The sequence below is a fragment of the Cetorhinus maximus genome, chromosome 1, assembly GCF_964194155.1.
Source record: "Cetorhinus maximus chromosome 1, sCetMax3.hap1.1, whole genome shotgun sequence".
NCBI lineage: Eukaryota > Metazoa > Chordata > Chondrichthyes > Lamniformes > Cetorhinidae > Cetorhinus > Cetorhinus maximus.
In genome coordinates, this window is record NC_135879.1 from 52,232,432 (window position 1) to 52,238,431 (window position 6,000).

Sequence of the window (6,000 nt, forward strand, 5' to 3'; positions counted from 1 at the left end):
TCAAAAATTGTGACCAGAAAGTTCAAGACCGATGCCAAAAAGCATTTCTTCATGGAAAACATGAATGCCCAATGATCTTCTGATTAAAGTCATGGAGGCAACATATCTGCGACAGGTGGATACTATTGAAAAGCATAGGTTTTTATGGAAACGAGCTAGATAGATAAAATAGCCTCCTTCGTTTGCACTTTTGTGATCTGGTAAAAAACAAATAATTCTCATTTTTATTAGAGGAGCCCTTGAAGAGTTAAATATTTGTGATTGTATGCACTTCTTCCAATTACTGCAGATCAAACACAGAAAAGAACTTACAAAGAGTCACCATCTGTGATACTATTAGGTGACAAAAGAGAGAAAAGTGAGCGGATCTCACATATAAGCTGAAGCTGTTAAGAATCAGACAGGAGCTAATTGGGAGAATAAAAGAAAAGCTATTAAGCATGAAAAATCACAGGCACAGCCACAGGAGCAGATACCATCAGATACCTCACTTCTGTCATCACTGTTTACAGCAGCTGCTGCTTTACCATACCCATCCTATCCCAGGAGATTAATTGTGACCTTTTGCGGAATGAGTGAACTAATTAGAAAAACATAATCGAATGCTTGTTATGTTAGTTAATTTTAGATGATGTTACAAGTGACATTTACACAGTCAATTTTCTGTGCCTGTTTCCCAGACAGCATTTTGTATAAGATTCTGGAGTAAATGGAACACTAGCCTAAGCTTTATCTACCTCAGAAATAATATAACTAACAAATGTTACAGCAGCTTGGAGATGTATCGCATAACACAAAAATAAAACAATAACCTCATGCATAATTTTTAATATGTGCTTTAAGATAATTATTGTTTTTAATTTTTGTTTTATGCTTCCAGAATGAACCATGATGCCATGCTAAAACTAGCCTTAAGACTCTGGAAGTAACGATGTACTGCAGTTGATGCTGAGATCTTTTTCCTCTGAACTTAGGACCATTTATATAACTAAAGATTAAGTAAATTCAGTAAGCCTGAGTTTCCAGAGACAAACCACAGTTGAAGGAAGCATGGATCAGAAAAATGGAGATACAGCATATTTTTCAACACGTGTTATATTTTAATATTGGTACGGTCGATAACTTTTTAAAGACTAATCTGTACTCACAGAGGCGTAGAGGTGATTGAACATTGCAGCTCTCATTTATTCTGCTGCAGCAACAAAACATGGATTCTGTGATCCCATAATGCAATGGCTTGCAAAGTACGGCAAGCTAAACAAGACAGTCAATACATAACATATTCCTCCCCCTTATTGGAAATGCCAGCTTAATAAAACATTTTCTGAATTTGGGAGGGTAGACAGCCTCTATTTTCACTGAACCCATCTCAAGTTTCTGACTTTATAAATTCAGACGCTCAGAAGGTTGTCTCTCCTTGTGTGGGTTACAGCGGACTTCTGGTGCTTTTACAGGGTAATGTTCATTGGAGACTGATGGCAATTTATGACTTGTAGCAGAATCTGAAGTTCTGTCTAATGTAGGTGAATGTGAGGTGATTTCACTGCAGTCGAGCTATACTGAGGAGGTGATACTGGAGTCTGCATTCCTTGACTTGGAGATGGCTCTTTCATAAGGGTGTATCCTTAGATGGTGCTTGACTTGGCAACTGTTGGTCAACATATCTCCGCCAGGTGAGATCATTCGCCGTTTGGACTGTGTGAAACAGGTCCTGTCTGAGCAATCACTGTAGCAGGAAACCATTTCGCTCCGGTAGCATAATTACGAGCTAGAACTTCCTGTCCAGAACAAGAAATTCTTGGCTTTAGTCTTTATGCTCTTCTTTCCACTTGATCGTGCTGTTGATCTTGCACAGCTTGTGTTTTTGTTGGGCTCAGTAGATCAAAGCAAGTGTGCAGTTGCCATCCCATTAGTAGGAATGCTGGAGATGTTTTAGTCATGGCATGTGGCATGTTCCGGTATGTCATCAGAAATGTGTCCAGATGCTTTTGAATGGAAGGATATCCTTGTGCCGAGCTTAAAGCGTGTTTCATGGTTTGAGCAAATCTCTCAGCTAACCCATTGGTGAAGGGTGGTATGGTGCTGAGGTGATGTGATGAATTCCATTACTTCTCAAAAAATTCTCAAACTCCTGTGAGGCAAACAGGTCCATTGTTGGTCACAATTTGTTCTGGTAACCCGTAATGACTGAACATTTCTCTTAGCCATTGATTTGTACTCTCAGCTGTTGTAGAGGATATCACTGAAACTTCTGGCCATTTGGAATGAGCATCCACAACCAGCGAAATCGACATGGATGTGCTGCCACATGTTTTACGGCCAATCCCATGGAGGGGTGCATGGTTCTCACAGTCTGACATGAAGAACGTGATCTTGCCTTGGCTTCAATGTCTTGGTCCAGGCCAGGCCACCAGAAGTAGCTTCTTGCAATCTCTTTCATTTGAACTATTCCACAGTGTCCTGAATGTAGTTGGTCCAACACTGGTTTCCTTAATGTTGGTGGAATAATAACTCACATGCCCCAAAACAAACATCCTGAAGTGACTCACAACTCCATCCTCCTGGAAACGTAAGGATGAAGGTCAGGTGAGTCTCGGAAGTCAGGGAAGAGTTGCCATGCATCACAAGGTCCGTGACTTTGGACAACGTTGGGTTCACTAGAGTGGCCGTCTTGATTTGGACTGAAGTGATGGGTGTGTTCTCCACGTTTGCAAAGTAGAAGATGTCTTTATGTGCAGATCCACAAGGCTGACTGATAGTGACAGCCTTGAAAGGCCATCCACATTGCCATGCAAGGTAGGTTATTGATATTTAATGTAATATGTGTGAGCACCCAACATCAATGTCCAGTGCTTCAGGTAAAGAGGGGATGCCTGTGTGTGGACGGAATGTTGAGGTTCTGTCCAAACAGGCACTGGTGAAAGTTCCGGATTCCGATAATGATTCCCAGTGCTTCGCGTTTGATTTGAGCATATTCGCTCTCTGCTTTGCTTAAAGTCCATGAAGCAAATGCTATGGGCCTCTCCACACCTGAGGGCATTGTGTGTGAAACAATGGCCTCAACTCCATAAGGCGATGCATCACATGCAAGTTGTGAAGGTAAGGAGGGGTCAAAATTCGTCAGTACCTTGGAATCTGTCAGCGCGGCTTTAGCCTTCTTGAATGCAGTGTCACAGGCTTCTGTCCATTTCCAGGCTTTGTTCTGACCCAGAAGCCCATGCAGGGGTTTCAGCAGGGTTGCCAGCTGTGGAATAAATCTCCCATAATAATTCAGCAACCCTATGAGTGAGTGAAGCTGGCTGGTATTCCGAGGAGCTGGAGCATCCACAATAGCCTTGACCTTGGAGGTGCTTTGTGAAGCCGAGCAGCATCAATGGCATGCACCAAATATCCCACAGAGGGCTGAATAAACTCGCATTTGTCTTTGTGAACCCATAGGCCATATTCCTCTAGCCTTGTAGGGTGGCAACGAAGTTCTTAAGATGATCCTCATCAGTCTTGCCCGTTACCAAGATGTCGTCAAGGTAGCACTAAACTCCAGACAAGCCACTCAGGATCTGGTCCATGGCCCTCTGAAACAAGGCTGGAGCTGTTATTCCAAAAGGCAACCAGCAATATCGGTCCAGACCCTTGTGTGTTGTGATGGTAAGATATTCTTGAGTCTTCTCGTCAATGTGCATTTGTAAGTAGGCCTGGAATAGATCTATTTTGCTGAATTTCTGTCCACCAGCCAGGCCAGCAAAAAGATCCTCAATATGGGAAAATGGATCTTGCTCAGCACATAACATGTGGTTAACAGTAACCTTGAAATCTCCACAGATGCGTATGGCGCTGTCTTTCTTGAGCACTGGAATGATGGGTGTTGCCCATTCGCTATGGGAAACAGGTACCGAGACTCCTATCTTGACCAGATGCTCCAGGTCAGCTTCGACTTTTGGTCGTATGGCATAAGGCACGGTTCTGGCCTTCCGAAATTTTGGTTGAGAGTCAGCTTTGATATTCAATTTGGCGGTAATTCCCTTCATGCTTCCCAAATCTCCTTTGAAAACAACAGCATGTTTTCTTATAACAGCTGTAAGACCAGTTTCTTCTTTTGCAGTGCTGTGTACTTCTGTCCAGTTTAACCGGAGCTTCTCAAGCCATGACCGTCCAACGAAAGCTGGGTAGTTGCCTTTCACCACAAACAGTGGTAGCTTAGCAGTCTGTCCATTTAGTTCCACTTTAACTCCCGTTCTGCCCATCATAGGTACAGCTTCCCCTGTATATGTTTTCAGAATGATTTTTGCAGGCATCAAGTGAAAATGTTTAAGCTTTTCCTTATACAAAGCATCTGGGACCAAAGAAATTGCTGCCACTGTATCCAGTTCCATACATATTGGTTGGCCCTCCAGCAGCAGTGTTACCCAGTAGTCCTGTGAACCATCTGACACTGACTAGATGTGGAAGGGCCCTTCTTCTTCGGACTCGGTGTCACTCTGGTCCACCCGTTCCTGCTGTATGATATGCAGATTTTTCTTCTTGTTACGCCAGATGGCAGGTTCCTTTTCCCCTGGTTTGCCTTTCTGATTCACTGCTACTTTTTTGTTTTCACCGGCATACTCAATTTGTCCCTTCTTGCTACACGGCATTCAAGGTCTCTGCACCAACATTCAGATGGATGGTGTCCGGGCTTTCCAGAACACTAACAATCTCGGCTGCTTGCTACCTTGTGTACACACTCAGCTGTCACATTATGCACTCGAGTTGATGCACTGAGCTGCTGTGCTTCTTTTGCATCCAGCTCCGTGGAGACTGCAATCTGTATGGCTTTCTGCAAAGTGGGTTAGCCTCTGTCAGCGGGTGTTTCTGGATTGCTTCAGTACGAAGGCCATAGACCAGCCTGTCATTGTTCAGTATTTCCTTGAATTCACATTGTTCAGTGAGCTTTTTAAGTACCGCAGCATACTGCGCAATTGTTTCCCCTGCTACTTGGTTTCATTTGTGAAACCTAAATCTCTCTGGTTTAGGGGGAAAATGCGACTCCAGGACTTTTACAATATCCTCATATGATTTTGAGCCAGGTTTGTCAGGCTGCACCAAGCTTCTTAATATGCCAAAGGTTTTTAGCTCCCATCACGCTTAAGAAAGTTGCCACCTTTCTATCATTTTCAATTCCATTTGCAAGGACAAAAAACTCAAAGCATTCAGTGTAGGAGCTGCACTGTTCCACAGTCTCATCAAAATGTCCCATAGGTCCAGTAAGTATAGTCATTCACTGCCTTTTTGTTTTCTCTTTTTCTTCAGTTACTTTCTTATTTACTGTTATTTCCTTTTTTTGTAGTTACTACTTTAAATGCTGTTACTACTTTAAGACAGTAACTTTTTTTTTAACTCAGGCTGCCAGCAACTGCTGGTTATGTCTCTGTGGTTTTTCCCATGCTTTTCGGGTTTTTGGTAAGCTCTGCAGCGATCGTGGACTTACCCTTTCTGTAAGCTTTTAAAAACTGCAGCATGTTCTTCTCTCTGTGTCTTCTTTTTGAACCCTGCATGTCCTGTATATTTGGAACTTTGGAGGCTGTCTGCAGCTGGCAGCCCTGTCACTGTATTTTCCCACACTTTTCGGGATCCCCACGATCGTGGGTCTCTATTTTTACTGCAACTATGGCTGCTTTGCTTTTTTTTTTCCTGTAAGCTTTCTTTTTATAAACTTCTTTCCTGTTCAGAAAAGCGCAACATTTCTTCCCTTTTTATCTTCACCTTGCAGATCCCTTTTGTCTGAACTTCAGGAGCACTCCGAGAGAGTATGCATGCTTTTTTTTTACTAGTAATTTCCTTTTACTAGATGTTTAACTTTTCGAGTGGCCTTACTGCGGAGGTCCGTCGTTCTCATCGCTAATTTGTTATGTTTTAATATTGGTACGGCCCATAACCTTTTAAAGACTAATCAATACTCATGGAGGCATGGAGGTGATTGAACATTGCAACAAGGCATTCAATTCATTACAAATGAGTGTGATTTCT

The 6,000-nt window shown here is 42.7% G+C and overlaps 1 long non-coding RNA gene across 1 annotated transcript in view; it reads left to right on the forward strand.

Moving 5' to 3' along the window:
* LOC144683734 (uncharacterized) overlaps positions 1-718 on the forward strand; it is a 28,409-nt gene extending 27,691 nt beyond the window's left edge. Inside the window, exon 3 of the long non-coding RNA XR_013577330.1 lies at positions 290-718. This is a non-coding gene — a long non-coding RNA (uncharacterized LOC144683734). The remainder of the gene's footprint in view (positions 1-289) is intronic.
* Positions 719-6,000: the final 5,282 nt, after the last annotated feature.